Here is a 19426-nt window from a genome sequence, read left to right on the forward strand (position 1 = left end):
TGTGTGTGTGTGTGTGTGTGTGTGTGTGTGTGTGTGTGTGTGTGTGTGTGTGTGTGTGTGTGTGTGTGTGTGTGTGTGGAGTTAATCGCTAATATAAATCATTAGTTTAAAAGAAAGTGGCTGAAAATGATTTTGTGTACTTGAAAGAGGTGAGGTGTGATGAGGCTGGACTGCTGTAGAATATCACTGCTCACACGCACTTTTGTGCTGTTGTTTTTACAGTGGTTTGTGAAACATTTGTACACTTGCAATTCGCCACTACGGCGATTACAACAAGAATAACAACAACAACTATTATTATTATTAGTATTAGTATTATTTTAATTTTCTGCCTATAAAATATGATGCGACAGAGTGATGCCCCCTCTACCACCACACACATACACACACGCAGATACACACGCTCATGTAAACCATGCACAGAGGGGAAGGAGGCAGAGAAACAGGGAGAGTGAGACAAGGAGTCACGCTCGCTGATTTTTGGGGGAACGTGTGTGTGTGTGTGTGTGTGTGTGTGTGTGTGTGTGTGTGTGTGTGTGTGTGTGTGTGTGTGTGTTTCTTGATGCGATTCAGTCGCAGTGGTCAGGGGGAAATAATCTGTACAATCAAGCAAATACAGCAAAACATCGGAGATTTTTTAATGTTTTACGACATTTTTCGAATATTGACAGAATAATTATGGGTTAACACGACCGTATTTCCAAAATCCAAACGTCAAAACTGTTTCTGAATAATGCATTTGATCATTAATAAGGCAGTACTGGCAGGGCGAGTAAATGGATGAGAGAGAGGAATTGATATGCCTTCTTTTTTCTCATGTAAATGAGACAGACTGACCAGACGGTCGCTCGTCATTTATTCTATCCCAAACTCTAAAATCACAACACCAGCAGCAGGAAGCAGGTTCTCTTTTTTTTTTTACACTTCATGTAGCATTCAGAAATATGACGTAAGCTTTACCCCCGTGTTGCTGGTTTGTATGTATCTATCGTTAACATGTAGGTTAAAAAAATAAAAACAATTTTACATTGTCAACAGACATATTTCAGATGTAGCATGCAATCTCAAAAGAGTTTAAAAAAGAAAAGAAACGTGCAGGGCATATTTGTCCAAGGGAATTTTTTAATATCAATATTTTATTTCAGAAGCACTGGATTAACAACCTAAAATAAAAGAGCAATATTAAAAAAATTTAATAAAAAATAAAATCACATGAAATAAACAAGCAAATACAACAGCAGGTAGAATATCCCCTTATAAGACATTACAGAAAAAATACACAAGCAAATAAATAGATCCATGAAAATACTCTAATAAATCTAGAAAACATGTGAAATATGAATAAAATGATCCAACACACTATGTGATATGTGATAGGCAAGAGTGTAAGTGAAAGAGCACCAAAGACGAGTCCAAACTTTGCATTTGATTTTGATAAACAAAAGATCCACCACAGTGATCAGCTGCATCCAGTCAGGAACATTCTGGGGGTGCCAAAAATGGAGGGGGAAAGGGGGGAGGGTGGGGGGCTAGAAAGCTAGAGGCCACAGGCGTGTGTAGGTTTACTTTTTTAAATTGCTGGTTTAGAGAATAAAGCCGAGGAAATAAAATAGTTATAAGTAAAGGTTTGCAAAAAGATGTTTTTCCCCTGTCCACAAGGCACGTGGCACACATCCTTCAAGGATGATGGTGGGAAATCATGTGTAGAGTGCAAAGCATGTTACATTTATAGTCCCCAATCCAAAACGATTGTAAAAAGTTAATTTAGAAGGGGAATAGCTGCACTTTTGATTATTTATTTTTCTCTTTTCTGAAGTTGTGTATCAGCAGATTTCTGCAGGAAGCCCCGCTAATTAGGCCAAAATTTCGGTTTGATCCGAGCTGGGCATGTTGTTTCGCTCTCGGTCAGTCAGAGGCTATTTCAAAACTAGGATAATTTTCGGAGTGAATCTCGTGTCCTTAATGGTCGGTTAAAAAAAAACAATAAACAAAAACAAAACAAAAAACACGTTTGACTGAAATGTCTGTGATTTCCAACGTTGAAATCCCTCGCCTATTTTGTCCACGCGATAACCTGAACGTGTTTGCGTGCCTCGTTTACATTCGAGTCCGTTTTTAAGATGCAACCACAGACTCAAAGGCAAAGGTGCGCTTTTGCAAAGACCTGGGTCCGCAGGCGCTTGGCTTCCATGAAAGAGCTGATGCGCTACTTGATCCCAGTGGTCAGGCTGAACATAAGAGGGCGCTCCCATTGCACCTGGCTGTGCTGCCCTATCCACCCTAGACACACGGAGCCGGACACCAGCCTCTCTCGTGGGTTCTGCAGCGGTAAACAGCGCAGGCTCAACTGTTACATTCGATTGATTATTGAGTGAGGGAAAAGGGGAAAAAGAACAACAAACATGATTTTAAGAAAATTGTATTTTCTCAAAATTTCAAATTATTCCGCATCAGTAAGTTGTACCTTTTTATGAAAAATAATAATATATTGAAAAGTTTTTAAATGTCTGTATTTACAGTTAAGATGGGTAACCTGGGCTCCAGTCTTTCTAGCCTATTATCAGCCCAGCTGGGGTCACTGAGCGGAGGATCGAACCCGCGGGCCGTGCGTGTGGCGTCTTTTAAATGTGTCATTAACATCTTCACTAAAAAGAAAAATCAATTTAATTTTCGTCGTTAAAAAAATATTTGTGTTGTTTCCCTTTGTGTCTCAGCCTGAGCTTCGAGTCCACACGCAATTTTTATTTATATTTTCACAGCATAAGCTCGCTCAGTCGGTTTCCTTAAGAATTTCCTGATGCCCTTTTCATATCTGTTTACCATAGCCTGAACACATGACTGACACTCCTCTTGTTAATATTGCAGCCTATGAACATCTTAAATCCCTAAATCCTTCGGAATATAATGGTCGTTATCTCTTTATAAAGTTATATGACTTTTCTCGATAGCAGCTTTCATCTTTAAATACTTTCACCCCTGCTCATTTCCTCTGTTTCCCTTTGTGCTTTGTCTGGGATTCCGAGTGCATGGCGTACACGCGCGGGCACGCGTAACACGGGAGCACGGTAGCCGATCTGTTAAATAAAGTAAATGTAATTTAATTTGAACACATTAAAGTAAATATTTCTAAAAGCTGACAAGTGCTACACGTGGGTCTCTGACAACCATCACAGAGTGCCGGTCCAAGCACGTTAGTGACGATTATTGGGGGGAGGGAGGCTCTGCCCTCTGAATGCACAGTTTTGTTCCTTGCAGTCCTTCATATGGTCAAGCACTTTCATGTGCTCCGCATCTACGGAGAATTTTGCATTTTTAAGCTCCTCTGCCTTTCTTTGTCATATCCACGGGCTGTCATAGCCACAGGTTGTGTTGAATTTGCAATGCCACTCATCGATGTATGCCTATTGAGGCTGGCACGTGGACAGTTATCCTTCCCACTGAGAGGCGCAATTGAATGGTGGTAACACAAAAGCTTCAGACCCTGTCAGTTCCCCCTTTTTCTCTTTTCAGTGATGCATAGGCCCTAAAAGCATCAAGGCCTCTGCCTGACTGCTCTGCCTTTGATTTAGCCTACACTATACTCAATATGGTCGCTGATGGAGTAATATCAATCAGGCCTTTGCATAAATTTGTAAACTGAAGTTTGCATTGTTAGGCTTTAGGCGACTGACTGGCTCAAAGCTGCCTCCTACAAGCCTCAAATTACACCACACTCTTTTATTATCTCGCAGCCCCTTTAACTCCTCTCGCACGCTGTTTTCAACCTATTCATTTTTACAATCTCTTCTTCCCGAGAGAGCAGACACGTCGCAAATCCTCGAGATTCCTGCAGACTGCCTCTCACACTGCAAAAATGCGAGCTGTTCGAAGGGGCGATGCAGTTGTCTTGTTTTTCTAAGAGGGGCATGCTATACAGGCGATGCCGCATTGCTTAAAAACAGGTATCAGTGCCTACCGTGGCTTGTGGAAGGCAAGTGCTGAGGAAATGCCGTGTTACAGCACACCATATATTTTACCAGCAGAGAGAGAGGGAGAGAGAGAAGGGGGAGAGACAGACAGAGAGGGAGGGAGGGAGAGAAAGAGAGCGATGGAAGGGGGGAGTTGGGTCTTAGCCATATAGGATACAATGTAAGAAGTTTGATTTTCATAGGCTCTTCAAAGGAATATATGCTATTGGATCTGTAGAAACGCCGGGTCCCATGGGGTTTCATAACCTTTCTAACCTTTAAGTCAAAGGCCCCTGGAAAATATAAAATATGGTCTAGCATTCATCTACCATCTTCGCCACTGCACCATCACAAAAGGCTAAACACATCGGCTGTGTGAGATCCTCGAAAAAAAATAATAAAAATGAAACACATTAGATTTGTCTGTGCCATGCATTTCTATCCGAGACACGCGAAAACAAGCAAACAAACAAAATACATGTTCGGTAGATTTATTAACCCGGTTAAAAGTCGTTTCTTACCAAAGCTTTGTATACTGAGTACTTTGAATCTGTATGATTGGGCAATGTTTCGGCCGGGCTATGTTTGCCTTTTAACTGTTAACTCTGCGTCTGAATTCACCATATAGACCCAGGCTAACAAATCCGTATTGTTTCAATAAACATGGCACGTTGTGTTATCAGGGAAAGCTACTGCTTGTATTCAGTGGACCAGGGACTCTATATGGAAGTGTTTGCACAGAAAGTGTGCACACTAAGAGTGAGGGATTGTCCATTTCCTCGGAGAATCAACAATAAAATTATCATAACAAAGAGCACTGAGAGACTCAAAGGTTGATTTTTTGCAATGCGGTCTTTTCATTCGGAGGAAACGATGGGACATCAGTTACAGAGGAGACGTGCTTTACGGAAATATTATTAAGACAAACAAACGCAGAACCTCAACAAATTCATGTTCGGATCGATCATAAAGGCTTTCAGAATTTCCTGAACACGAAACACCTCAGGATGAGATGAGACACTGTCCACCTGGGCTTCCTGTCATAATATCAGTGTAATTATCACAGCATAGCAAATTCCATGCATACAGGCCGGAGTGGACCAAACAAAAAACAAAAAAACGCCTGACACAACTCTGTCACCTTGTCACACATTTATAGTGTTATTATTATTATTTAAGAGAAGGTGCACTTATTGAACACGATGCTGCCAACAAACAAAATCAGTTTAGTAATAGATGTCTTGATAGCCTGTTTCCCCATCACTCCTCTGTGTTTCAGCAAGCCTTTCACTGATGTGCTGGGTAAGAAACAATATATGTATATTTTTTAAATAGCTACTTCAGGCTTATGCACATTATAAATAGCCTTAAAAATTAAATTAGATATAACACACATGTATATGGTTGTGGTTTCAACAAGTTCTTTATTTGGTTGGAGTTTTTTAAGAAGCTGAATTTTCTTTGCATACTGTACGAATAAAAGCAGCTCTCACGAGTTTGCCAGATTTACAGGAAAAAAAGAAAAAAATATTTAAAGCTTTTATGGGGTTCTCCTAATATCTTAAATAACAAATTATTTTATATTCCAACACTGCTATAAGATATTGTGCTGAATTTTATTTGGTCTGCAATTTGGAACTGGCTGTAACTGTAAGGACGACACGTCCTTTTCATACCTTCCCCGTCAAACTTGCATTTTGCTCTGTCTTATTCTATAAAACCGAATTTGACAATTTCACATTTCCGTCAGGTGTCATGGCTTTGTTTGCTTTATTTCACTTAAATATACGCACACACATTTTTATGCGAGTTGAGAAACACCTCATTGCTCTAAAGTTGCAGTAGACTTTCATATACGTCTCACCATTGAGCCAGTCACCGTTGTTTTAATTTGATTTGATTTTTATTTGGGAAATAAACGCAAGAATTCAAAAGGATTCCCTTCCATGATTTTGCAAGGGTCGATCTACACGAAGTTGATCAAAGTTTGACATTTTTGAAGGCGCGCAACACCGCTGTTTAATGCCAACTTCAGTCTCTGGGCAAGTGGCTTTCCTCTTAATGCTTCAAAATGTATAAATGTACACGTACATATAACCTGTTAGTTCTAATATCCAGGGAACTAAGCATGCTCTTTTTTCCCTTTGTTTTTTGCAGGTTACAATAGTAAGCTATACCCTGGCATCCTGCATGCTGCTGTTACAGTACACTTTTGCATAGATGTGGAAATCGCTTTGAAAAAAATAATCATCCCTCCCGCAAATGTTTATTGTAGTTCTTTGCAAACACGACAGGTCGCTGAATGGTTACAGGTACACTGTGCCGATGACTAGCAGGCGAACTTTTCTGGTCATTTCAGCTGCCGAGAGTCTGATTTGGTTTTCAATAACTTCTTTAAACGTACAATCTAAACTCACTTAAAAAAAAAAAGAAGAAGAAGAAGAAGAAACATAACCCTCCGTGCAGCTTTGACGAGACCAAATTGGCTCGCATGGACCCAAAAGAGACTGAATAAAATAAAGCCGGGCTGCTTATGCGCTTTAAGTGACCGAAACATGTGCATATCTTTCATTTTAAAAAGCAAAAACCGCGACAAGAAAACGTTTTCAAAAAGTGGAGGAAAAAAAAAGAGCGGAAGAAAAGCTGCGTCCGTGGCACCGGGCTTTGCCTGCTACGGCTGCCTGCTCCACTATTAACTTTCGCTGCCTTTCCTCTAATCAAACTCTTACTTTCCGCTGTTCTTAATTCCATATTTTCAATTCCTGATCATTACTTTCCTCTTTTTTTCTACTTGTATCTATCCATCCATCCCTCCCTCCCTCCTCTTTCTCCCTCCCTCCCTCCCTCTCTCTCCCGAGCTCTCTCCTTTGCTGAATCTTATTGATCCAGAAGGCGGCTAATTAGCCCTTCCCTTCGTGCCTGTGTAATGAAGCACATGCGCACTGAATTAATCACAGCCATTTTTTGCAGGAAACTAATTAGCAGGAATAAAGATCCAAAGAGTTTTTTCTTTTCAATCATCAGATCTCACTTTCACCTCTTCCTCGCTCCCTCTAACACAAGACTCATCGCCTGCTTTGCATCCAAATTATTTTTATATTGCCTTTAACAACTAATAGTACCTACTTCGTTTTTTACACTCCGCAACAACAATGATCTTTCTTTTGCCACCCTAAGCGCAAACTGACCAAAAGGGGACTGCCTTGATGGGATCTTTAGCTAAATCATCTCAATACTGGATTAAAAAGCGAGGATCACAAACCGGCAGCGAGAAATTGTAAGTTTCAACTTTGCGTTTGTCTCTTTTCCTCTGTTTCAGCGATCCTATTCTTTTCGCTGTCTGACTTATCTGAATCTCTCCTCTCCTATCTGTTCGTAGTTTTTTTCGTGTAGCGGACCTGGCTATTCTCACGTTGTGAGAAAAGGCTGGCGATCACAAGTTCATTTCATGCAAGTAGTTGGTTTATTCTCGATTTTTATTCGTATCGTTACCTGTGTTTACATCAGCGTCCGTCCTCTCCTCCTCATGAATGGAAGATAAGAAATAGGCAAGACAGCGATCCACTCCAAGCAGTTGATCGTGGAGAGAGGGGGGGGGAATAAAAAAAGCACGGTTTTAAAACAAATGTGTGCTTTTCGGTGGGATCGGGGAAAGGTGTAGAGGGTTTGTGGTTGTCGAGAAACGTGTTTTGAGGCACAAACGCAATGAGAGAGGGCTGTGCTGAGCGGCGGACGAAGGGCAGCGGCAGCTCCACATGAGCGCTGCCCAGAAAAGGAGCTCCAAGTCCAGCTAGTGGGGTCCGTGTGTGTCCGGCAGATGGGAACATCTCTCTCTTTCTAAATTTTGACAGATTTCACACTTGCCACATCCACGGGGTTTCACCAACGTCGTGTGCTTATAAAATCCTCTTCTGGATAAAGACATTTTTGTTCTTCTCCGACACGTCTCTGTCTGAAATGGGCAATCCCTCCGCCCTGCCTTAGTTCCTCTAGCTACACTTTCCCCCCTTTACCCCACTTTGTCCATCTTTTCTTTTTTATTTTTCATAGCGGTTTGCCTCTTTCAAGCGTTGTTTTTAAGTCGATACTCGCTCATTCACTGACGGAGTCACATGCAAATCGATCGACGTGTGTGTGTGTGCGTGCATGAGCGGGTTTGTGTTTGCGGGCGCGGTGTGTGCAATGTGAATGTGGTTTGTTGAGGGAAAAACGGAGCCCAGGGTCTCCTTCGTGACAGGAGCGGATCAGCAGGACCTTGTACACGGACAGCCTGAGAGTCTGAGCAGCGCTGCACAGAGCAGACATGCATTTTAGGGAAGACGGCGACAGCCTGCGTCTTCTGCCTCGAACTACTTGGCTACCGTATCTTGACTTTCAAGAAAAGACTTTTCCCCGAGAAACGTTGACCAGAAAGACAACAACACATTGCCTCATTTGACTGACCTTAAGCAGACACTATCATTCCAAAGTTACTGCCGGAAACTTTAAGCGTGGTCCAGGCTAAACCTGCAGGTCACTGAATGCATTTAGTGATCGCTTGTAGGAATAAAAAAAAAAGAGTGAGAGAGAGAGAAAAGAAAGTCAAACTGGATATCTTCAAAATAGAACAGACTGCATTGTTGAGTGGAAAACACACGCCTTTTGAAAGAGATGGTCTCAGCTGAAGAGGCCTTTTTCCCCCCAATACAGTTGATTATAGCTTTGATAGGCCAACTAATCTCCCCCTCCCAAAAAACATGAATCTGATCGGAAAAAATAAAGAAATCGGAAATTCTGTTGCCTTGACTGTAATTGAAAGATGAAAATTTCTGTAAATATCCTCAAACATAACGACTACTTTTCAGGAGGACTTGGTCTATATACGGCTTTTTAAAAAAGCGGCGAGAATGATTAGGTAATCTGCGATATATTTCGCGACACAGAGTCGGGAATAGAAAGAGAGAAAAAGGTTTTTCCGAGCGAGCAGAGGCATTGATAGGATATGTGTACCGTTTGGGGAAGCAGAAAGGGGGGTGAGAAGCTGTGTGTGTCTGTCTGTGAGGGTGGGGGGGTAGGTCAGACAGCAAGAAACGGGGGGAACAGGGGTCATGGAGTGAGAGCAGAGATAAAAAAGACAGAGAGGAAACCCCCTCGCAAACAGCCGAGGGATAATGGGGAGAGAGTGGGTCTGGCTGGGGGAACAGGGTGATGGTAGGCTAGTTGTTGGCATGTTTTGGGAGCCACACAAAGCCCGTATGGTTGTCAGCATCTGCAGGATTAAGACTTATTTTAGGATGGGAGAAACGAAAATAGATCGGTAACGGGTTTAATAAAATTAAACGTTCATGTAGTCAAGAGGTTGCAAGAGAAAGCCCCCCCCCCCCCCCCTTAAAAAAGGGGTGGGGGTGCTGCTGAGGGTAGGAGTGCAGAGGGGTCAGATAGCCATGGGCCATAGAGGAGCAATCAGAGGAAGAGGTCAGGTAAACAGATCCCTACCTTTCAGGCTGTAGAGGAGCAGACAGAAAGAGATTAGCACTGCCAGAGAGAGGAGAGACCAGCATTCTTATTTTTCTTTGCATTTTTATCGGTAATCTGATTCACATTTAAGTCATTTTTTTCTTCTTCTGTACTTTGTATTCCAGTGTCTTTCTGCGATTGCAACAGTAACTTTTATGTGCTTCGAATTTTAAAGGTGTTAATATAGGACAGGTAGGCTGCTGTGCCAAAACATGAGTGATCTCCCTTCCTCCCCTGCCTGACAGTTAACGCTCCACATCCTCCCTCTCTCTCCCTCTTACCTTACAAAACAAAGACAGCAGAAATGTTTACTGTCATCTCACCTGTCTGATTTTCCTGTCTTGCCTCATTGTCATATTTATGTTTAATTATAACAGTTCTAGGAAAAGGTATAGGAATGTCACTGGCTTTATTTTTGTGTAATCTATTTCACAAATTGTCAGGAGCTGTGTTTGGTGTCGCTAACTGTAGTATCTCAAGCTCATCTCTGACTGTGATAGTGGAAGTATTCCGCTCAGGTTTAAAGTGCTACCAGAGTGATGTATTTACCACAGACAGCTTGTGTAGAAATATTTGAGGCCATCGTATTTATTTTGATTTGATTTCTTGTGATCAGAGTTATTTCTCCCTCTCCGTTAATATCTTTCTCAAGACTAGGTTATCATTTTTGTTTAGAAGAGTGTTTTTTGCCAAAAGCTCATTTTTAATATTTCCACAAATCCAAAACATTTCAACACAAATAGGTATTGCAAATCACCTAAGCAAAATATGAAGGTAGTATATTCCCTATGTTGACAATAAAAGAAAAAAATATATAGCTTATGGATTTATTTCCCAAATTTAATTGTAATTATTTTTATCAGAATTTTATTAGTGTTATAATTTGATCTTTTTGACATCACACGGTGGGATTGTTATGTGAACATGATGGACAAGTATCTAAATTCTTTTTCTTTCTTTGAAATCAACTGGATTTGATTTTCTTCTCCACCCCAATAGCACTGTGGTGCATTTCGTTGTGAAGCGTGATTCTGGTTGTGATTTATCGTGTACTCACACCTGGTTATTTCTGTGTTCTTTGTGTTGCGATTGTTATTCATAACATGAAGGCAATATTTGGTGTCGTAAAGCTCTGATATGATGTCAGTATTTGCTGTGGAGATGTGCAGTTGCCATTGATCTTGCACGGCAACAAATCGGTTGTCCACTGTTTGCACTTAGCCACCCCCTCATCTTCCATTACAATATTTGATGACAGGTATATTCAGAGAATTCAGGTGTCACTTGACCGAATGAGTGGGAACAGCAGGTCCAGTTTTGTAAACGAGATAAAGGGGAGTTGCAGTCATCACAGATGGGCATGTTCCATGGTTTGGGGGGGTAGCACAGAGAAAGGGGAGACAGCGCCTCTGGCTGTCGTAACCCCTTCTCTTCCTCTCCATCTCCCCTCTCTCTCTCACTCTCTCTCTCTCTCCTCCCTCTTTCACTTACCATCCTGTTCTCTGTGTTTTTGCGTTTCGCTCTCCTTAACTCCCACCTTTCCGTGCTTGGGCACCGGTGCCGTGGGAGAGCTCGCTGCCATGTCCTCTGTCGGAGAGAGCCCTCTTTGGGTGAAACAGTAGGCTTTGGCCATGTAGGAGACATTCAGCACAGTTTCACTTGTGTCAGATAAAGTGTGTGTATGTACATATAGAAAACAAAAATCCATACTGATTTATGCAAAAAAAATTCTCCATATTATTATTATTATTATTGTTATTGGACGGTTATTAAACAGTCACCAGACAGTTATTTCCTCCTTTCTGTGTATTGTCTGCATGTAAGTCAGATAGTACAATATATGTGCCTGGCAGTGATCACAGACGATGGCTTTTGAATTTGATGTGTGATTTTGATGCATGGTCATGCAACAAAGACCAGTTTTTCCAGCTGTCCTGCAGCCGAGGCCAGTATTTGCAGTATTTATGTCATGCTATCATAAAGAAGCGGGCAGGGGGAGGAGGGTGTCTTAGTTAAACACAGATAGTGAGAAAGTGGGATGGAAGAATAGAAGGGATGTCATACTCTAGTGTGTGTGTGTGTGTGTGTGTGTGTGTGTGTGTGTGTGTGTGTGTGTGTGTGTGTGTGTGTGCGTAAGCATGCCTACAGTGTGTGCATGAATTCTCTACCTGATCCCTAATCCCAGTGGCCCCCAGTGTCCAAAAAGAGTTCCTCTTTATCCTCAGAAAGCCATTCCTTTTTTCCTTATAATTCTCTCCCTGTCATTTTTTCTTCCGAGCTTTTCTTCATCTTCAGTGTCATCCTTTTATCTTTAAGTGAAATTGGTTGGGTTTTTTTTTTTTTGTGGTTTACTCTTTCACAATATGTTATCGTGTTAACAATCTTGGTTAAATCATTGTGGTAGACAAGATTTATGACTGAGAAAGATGCGCGCGTGTCTGTGTGTGTGTGTGTGTATGTGTGCGCGCAGCAGCGTTCAGATTTGTGGGCATACTGCCGTTCTGAAAATCTAATATCTTTTGAGTGTTCCCCATCAAGGTCTTTATATGATACCCTTTTGTTTTTGTAGTCGATGCTTTTATTAATTTTAAACAGTTTCCAAAAATCTAAGCCAGCGTTCAAATCAGAGCAGACCTGTGTTGTGAGGACGCAACATCGCTCTCTTATCATACAGACATTAGAAAGATGGGGAGAAGGAGAAGAACACTCCCCCCCCCCCATGTTTAGGAGCAAAGTGTGACGTCTAATTTGACTTTCTCCCCTTTAGTGAAGGGTATTCACTGTCTGCCATGGAACAGAGTACAATAATGTGTGACACAAATTTATACAAATTTTCATTCAATTTTAACAATAAATTAGTGCCGTGGAAGTCATGAAAAGGGGATTATAATGTGTTTGTGCATCTCCGTCCTTGACTAGAATCTCAGTATTGCTTCTGTAATAAATGTACAATATCAGTTTTGCAGCAAATAAGGCTGCTTGATAGATAGCGGTGTTGTAACAGTGATAAAGACTGTTTTATTTTTGGGTTGCTGTATCGACTGTGAGTGGAAAAGCTGTGTGATGCATGCCTGTCCCGGCAGTATACTGGCAGTATCGTAAAAGGTGAGTGTGTGTTGTGCATGTGTGTGTGGTAGCTATGACTGACTGTGCATCCTATCTGAGGCAGCAGCAGCTAGCTCTTGCATTTAGGGATGGGAGGAACATCGGTTTTGCGTCGGCATAAGGCTACATATGCCTACACGCGGGCAGGGTAGGGATGACAGGGAGGACTCAAAGGGCTGCAAAATTGAACTGAGCGGCACCCCAGCCCCCCATGAGCCCACCCTTCTCTTGGACCCTGGAGGCCAGCATTCCACCCTCCACGCTAGTGCTTATCATCACAAAGGGCAGAATGCATAAAACATGGAGGACGCTTAGACAGAGGCAGCCCAGGTTGCCTTTCTCTCTCTACACTGAGCCCTGGAACAATACATGGGCCCCTCTGGCCTGTGACTCTGACGACACACACGCCGTCTTTTTTGTCCTCCCCTATTTCTTTGTCATCCTCTTCCTCTTCCTCTGTGTTACTGTGCTCTGTGGAGTGATAACTGCCCTCGCATTGTTTATCTGTGTCTGTGAAATCTACTTTGTGTAACCGAAATGTAAGCGTGCGTGCGTGTGTGCGTGGGTGTGTGTGGGTTGCATGAGGGAGAGGGAGTGACAGGTTCAGAAAAGTGACAGTGCATCAGCTGCATAGCTCCTGCTTTCAGTGCGTGTGTGCGTGTCTATATATGTCTAATAAATATACATATATATATTTTATTATTATAATATTATTATTATTATTATGTTATTCATATAATTGACCTATTGAATAGATGCCAGCATTTAGTAATAAAATAAATATTTTATATAAAAGAAGCCATCAGCACGCCATTTTTTCTTGTTGCTAATTTATGCCAGGGTCATCTAATGACCTAAAATCATGGTTTATATTAATACCAATTAAAGTGTGTGTGTTTTAAAATAACGGATCAAATACTATGTGAAAGTGATGCTAATATTTGTTCCTCCATGCAAGTCATTCTCCTCTGCTACTGTGCCCTGTGTTAACACTGCTACACGTGCATAAACAAGCTGTATTTGACTTTTTTTGTATTTACTTACTGACTGATTCACTGATACAGTGAGGTAAAACTGCAATTCGAGTGTTTTTTCTTAATGCAGTGATATTCTATTTTCTTTTTTCACTTCTTGGTTGTAGCTTTAGTTTTGATTTCAGATTTAGGTCATAATGATTTTAATTCCCTTTCTGTGCTTTTGCATAGCATCTACTCCGCTCTGAGACTGTGACAAACAGTAGTTATGTCTGCCTAAGGAGGTATTAGTCTGCATCTGTCTATGCGTTATGAGTGTCTGATAGCTGGGCGGTAGGAATGTACCGCTGGGATGTGCTGGACCCCAGCAGGTCTATGGCACTTCCTCTCTGTGTACCTCACAGCTTATCCTCCTCAGGATTACAGAGAGAAGAAAAGAAAAGAGTGATGGCAGGAGCACCCTTTCCCTCTCACACCCGCTTTCCTATTTTTACTCACACGCACACACACATACACACTCTCATAGAAATCCCAACAAAAAGTGTAATTCACTTGCAAATGTGTAGTATCCCGACCATGTTGCACGTTGAGGGGATGGAGAGAAAGAGAAGGCGAGGGAGGGGCGGAGATGGAAAGACTGTAGTGTATTTCAGCATTAGACAAGGCTGAGATGAAGCTACAGACTGCTGCTTCCTGTTCATAAAAGGCAGCCGGCTTCATCTGTTCGCCGATAGATTATTTAGGAGTTTGCGCACATCATCTGTTGTTTTGTCTGTGTAAATAACTAAATGTGGGCATGTGTGCATTACAAGATGTCGTACAGAGAGCATGCGAGTCAAAACTTGCCATTTGTCATTCCCCTGGTTTCTCCTGAGGTGGCCTGGTGTTGCTTGCTTGGTGCCCTAGGCGACTGATCTGCCAGCAGTGAAGGGGTTAAGAAGCAGGGATAGCCCTCTTTTGTCTCTGCGGCCCTCTTTGCCATTGTTGTGGTGGAATTGAGCTCAGTGCACCTCACTTGACCACAGCAAAGCAATAAAATGGCCTCTAAGTGCTGTAGCCTCCATAGTCTTCAGATGTCAGCTTTCTTTCAGCTTCTGCATATAGTTTCCTTTTTTCCTCGGTGTTCACTGTACCGTGTATGCATACCTTCTGTGTATTATATTTTTACTAATGCATTTAACATAACATGCTGATGCATTTTATTACTCCTACATGACTATATTTTTTTTAACTGCATAGTGAGAAGAACTTTAGCTCTTTGTGTGTGTTTTTTGTTGGAAGGTGCACGTAAATCAGAAACGAAATTCTTTAATTTTTTTAGTTGGTGCTTTGATTGGTTGGATTATATAAAGGAAAATAGCTGTGATGGTCCTTTCCTGAAAACAATATCAATATATATGTTTTCTTTATTAGCTTTCAGTGAATATAAAGCAGCATGGAGCTTTATAGTATGATGAATTTTTATGGAATTGTGCTTTTTTTTTTTTTTAAATACATACAATCTGATCACCACCTAAGTCATTATCAAATGAAATGAATAAATTAAAGCACCAGCTGAATAAATGACAGCAGACTTGGATCCTTCAGTTTTTAAGCTATACACTGTATTTTATTATTTTATATTTTCAGTTCTAAAACAAGTAATAATGAAACAAATGCAGGTCATGATATACATATTTCATTTGAGAATGTATTATTATAATGTGGTGTTACCGTGTTCGAATGCACAGATGATTGTTTATAGCAAAGTCCCACCTTGGCAGACGCTGTAATTAAAAAGAAGATATACTGCATGTGCGTCTGTCGCCGTCTCACCTCGTCAAATAAGCATCTACCTCTTGCAGTGAGCATGTCCATGGATTTATGAAAGATTTCTGATTGGCTCAATTATAATTGCCACTGTCCCGAGTTAAAACCATTTATGGCAGGTGTCACACACACAGGCAACGTTATATGTGACACCAACCTGCAATTAAACTAGCAGTTCTTCAAAACCACGATATTACTGCAAGCCTCTACGTTATTCTGAATGGTGTCTCTGTCTTGTGTGCCTTTGCCTCTCCCGTCTCCTCTCTTTGCTTTCCTCCTCCGAAGACACATGTGGGTTTCACTCTGGGTCTCACTGTACCAAAAACAAATGCTGTTTCTCATTTTCCCTGTGTTAAATGAACAAACATAAGGACTTCAGTGCCTCATAATAAATTGATTAGAGAGTGCAGACTCCCACACAGCAACACCGAAAACTGAAGATGTACAGTGTAACTCTGCGTGTGTGTGTGTGTGTGTGTGTGTGTGTGTGTGTGTGTGTGTGTGTGTGTGTGGCCAGCAGAGGAGAAGGCATACTCTCGTTTCCTCCCTAAGCAACTATAAATGTATATTTATCCAGTTTCATGGCATTTGTTGTCTCGTATATACCTTATACTTCCACATATGTTCTCAGCGCTGTTTTGCACCCAGTAGCTGAGGTCTCGTTATGACAGCGCCGTGGCGTTTATGTATTTGATGCGTAAATCTGGTAGACTGTTTGGCTTTCATTCTGATGTTTGGTGTCACAGACCTGAGATCTGGCCTAAGCTGGAGGGGGTGGGGTAAGTCCCATGGGGCTGAGACAAGGCTATAGGGCCGTAACAGACCGGTGACCTCGGCTTTGTGACGTCATTCGCCTCGTCTGGTCACCATGGAATTCATTTTCCCTACTGTTTAATGAATGAAGATGGGGGCCCCGGCTAGTTTATGGAGCTATTAGTTTTTCTGCTGAATATGAAGACCAATGTAAGAATAAGACAGCATAATGGCAATTTATAATAATGACTTTAGGTTAAAACATCCCTTTTATAACTTCTTCACGTCTGTTAGACTTTGGTTTCATTTTAATTAAAGTTTTCTTTTCCTCTTTTATTGAACTTGTGACTTTTCAGTTTTACTCAGGTGGCAACACGTTGCAAGCATTGTTGTACAAAAGAGTAAAAAAAACACACACCCTGACCACATATAGGAAGTCAGGCTGAGGTAAGAGCTAGACTCAAAACGGATACTGACTGTTACAACAGTTTTTCTCCTCTTTACATGCTTGTGCCAATTCTTTGACAATAAAGATTCTACTTTCTCCCTTTCATGCTACTGTTTTCTCCTTCCTCTGTGGAGCCTTAAAATGTCTTTTCCCCTATAACAACTCTATATCATGCAAATTTGGCTGAGATTTTAAAAAGGCTTCATTTGTGTAATTTGGGCTGTATGTCTTATGTAAATCCAGTGCTGTCCCTGCAAATCAGACGAGGTATCTGTACGAGGACGAGGAAGGCTGTAAAAAAGGCTCCTCTTACTGCCTGCTTTTGTTAGAGCCAGGTGTTTCCTCATGTCGGATCATGCCCTGATGGGGAACAACAGGCCACATGGTAGGTGAGAACCAAGTGTTTAATGCTAGCGGATAGCTTTTCTTTCTGTGGTCTTCCTGTGCCACAAGCAATGCGCAGAAAAACTCTTGCAAACAAGCAGAGTCGACTGGTAAAACCGCTCTCTGTGCTGAGGATTAACACAGGAAGTAGCCCTTGTATGGCGTAGGAGCTGTGTGGATGAACTCTTTCCCTCCCAGCAGCACCAGGAGCAGGACAAGTGTGTAGATGACACAGCTTTTGTTTACACTGGAGAGAATATGGGTTTGGAGGAAGGAGAGAAGAGAGAGAGGCGGTGGTCAGGGCAGGGGGAGGGCAGACACCAGTCTCATCACTTCCTTCCTTTCTGTAGTTTTTCATATATTTTTTTTTTTGACATTTTTCACAAGTTGCCATTGTCAGAACAACAGCAGACAGAAGAGGAAGTGTATAACTGAAGCACATGTCCTGTTAAAACATTTTGCATGAAACATAATCATGGAACATAAATGCGTGAAAAGTTTTTTTTAATGTTTTCAGGCTCTGTCTTTGATCGGTCAGCTTGATCTCTCCTGCTACATCTACCTTTTTTTCTCTACTAGACCAGGAACATTAAACAAGGCTGTAAGTTTTGACCCTGATCAAGACCAAACACTTGTTTCCTATGGGTTTTGTTTTTTTTTAACAACTGCGCAATCATATGTGCAGATGTTCATGGCTGTTTAATTGTACATGGAATATATATGAGTTCTTTCCTGCCTTGTTATAACAAAACAGCAGACTGACACCTGCACTCTGTGTCTCGTTGAGCCCTGTGGTCAGGGTAAAATGTACTTTCACATGACAGATGGGTATGTGGGGCCTTCAACAGGAAGCCTGGCTTCAGTGTTTCACAATCTCGCCAGAAACAAGAACTGAGTACCCGCACTATGGTGAGCCGTCCGCCTTTTTTGTAATGGATGCCAGCTTGCCTGTAGTGGGTACAAGCACGGGGTGGAGGGAGGGGTACCCCAACATAAGTGGACCCCTGAGACCTCCTGGAGGGTAGAGGTGTGGCGAACGTCTGTTTTGGGCATGGCTTGTGTCAGCGTGTTTAGCGTTTGCCTGTGAGGGCATTTATATGCAAATGCTAAACAACCTATTGGGGTAGCTAATTACAGCAGGGCCTTTGTGTGTGCCTGGCAGTGAGAAGCAGGGAGTTTCTAGCACGCCAAGCCTGGACTTCCCCTGCTTGTTTACTCATTGTCTTTCCTTATTACCCCCTCATTGACACTCCCCTTTTGTGTGCCTGTGCCGTTTGCCTGCTTGCTGGCTCCTCCCCTTGTGGTGCTGGAGTTAATGTAGCAGATTAAAGAGGCAGCACTCTGGCCCTGTTTATTTCCTCTTTCATCTGGTGGCCCAGCTCTTCTTTACTCTGTAGCCATCCCTCCCATAGCTTTTGTTTAGCCACCACCCATTCAGAAAGGATTCAACCACATAAAACTCTCGCTCTCCTACAACTAATGCTCAGCTAATTACGTTGCGTGATAAAAATGCATTTAGGTCAGGTTTTAATGCAATGCAAATTTATGAGCAGGCAGAAGCAAATATTAACTTGTAGAGCCACTGATAGTCATTGGTTGGGGACAAAGGTACACCTCCCTTAACTGCCAAATATGAAGGTTTTTTGTGTGGTTTCACTGTCACTGCTGCTTTTTTTTCTCTTCTTTTTTTCTTTGTTGTCAGGGACTTTAGAGCAGCAGGATGCACTACAGATTTTCCAAATACGGAGTCTCCTCCTAGGCACCTGTGCAAAGATGTGCTTGCTAATAAAATCACAATGCTCCAAAGAATAATCAAGGGTAGCCCTGTTTGTATTACTGTATACAACTCGAGTTTCAAACGTGAATAAAACAGACTTCTGAGTCATTTGTTGCTATTTGTAGTAATGAGAGTACAACAAGTCCTTGATTTTAAAGGTAAATGCTGTGTAATTCACAATTAAAGAAAAAAAATGCTAGACTCGAGCTAATTCTCGCCAATTCATAAAAGTGTTGTGTGTGTGTGAGGACACACTTTAGGATCACTTGGTGTTTGTGACTTCACGGGATCATCATGTGCTCGTGTGATTTAAGTTTTGAAAAGACAGGCTTTATTTCCCCTGTTTTGTAGGTCCAGACACCTGGATTTTCTGCAGTCATGATACTTTTATTTGTTTCAGAATATGATATGGGTTATTGTTTCTTTTGAAATAAAAATGTGTGCATTAGAATATCTTACTCACTTTTCTCCATACAGCATGCAGCTACATCAGACTGGCCTTGCTGCATTCTTGTGAAAATGTTTTGTGCTAAAACAAAGAGAGAGGAAGAGAGTAAAAGACCTGGTTTAGAGCTGTGTCTCACTTCATTTTACTACCCAAGTTTCACTGTTTGTTCCACAGTTTGCCACCACCTGCACCCCTTACTACACTTATAGCAACTCCCACTTTCATTTGCTTACATACACTTACCCTCACACACATATATGTAATGATAAATACTTTGGGGGGGGG

At 41.7% G+C, this 19426-nt stretch overlaps 1 protein-coding gene and 1 long non-coding RNA gene across 10 annotated transcripts in view; one reads left to right on the plus strand and one right to left on the minus strand.

The window, feature by feature from the left end:
• LOC106633332 overlaps positions 1–8931 on the minus strand; it is a 36834-nt gene extending 27903 nt beyond the window's left edge. The window contains exon 1 of the long non-coding RNA XR_006054374.1: positions 7440–8931. This is a non-coding gene — a long non-coding RNA (uncharacterized LOC106633332). The remainder of the gene's footprint in view (positions 1–7439) is intronic.
• Positions 1–19426, plus strand: part of zfhx3 (zinc finger homeobox 3) — a 284113-nt gene that overhangs the window by 141855 nt on the left and 122832 nt on the right. For 3 of the 9 annotated variants that reach the window (XM_014335914.2, XM_042220541.1, XM_042220540.1), the window contains exon 1: positions 6783–7224. The exons of 5 other annotated variants lie outside the window; for them this stretch is intronic. The gene's annotated coding sequence lies outside the window, so the exon portion shown is untranslated. Of the gene's footprint in view, positions 1–6782; positions 7225–9007; positions 16918–19426 lie in introns of those variants that run through there. One more of the 9 variants, XM_042220539.1, reaches the window with a different exon arrangement.

The sequence above is a fragment of the Haplochromis burtoni genome, unplaced genomic scaffold, assembly GCF_018398535.1.
Source record: "Haplochromis burtoni strain Fernald_Lab_line unplaced genomic scaffold, NCSU_Asbu1 Contig_50, whole genome shotgun sequence".
In the NCBI taxonomy this organism is placed as follows: domain Eukaryota; kingdom Metazoa; phylum Chordata; class Actinopteri; order Cichliformes; family Cichlidae; genus Haplochromis; species Haplochromis burtoni.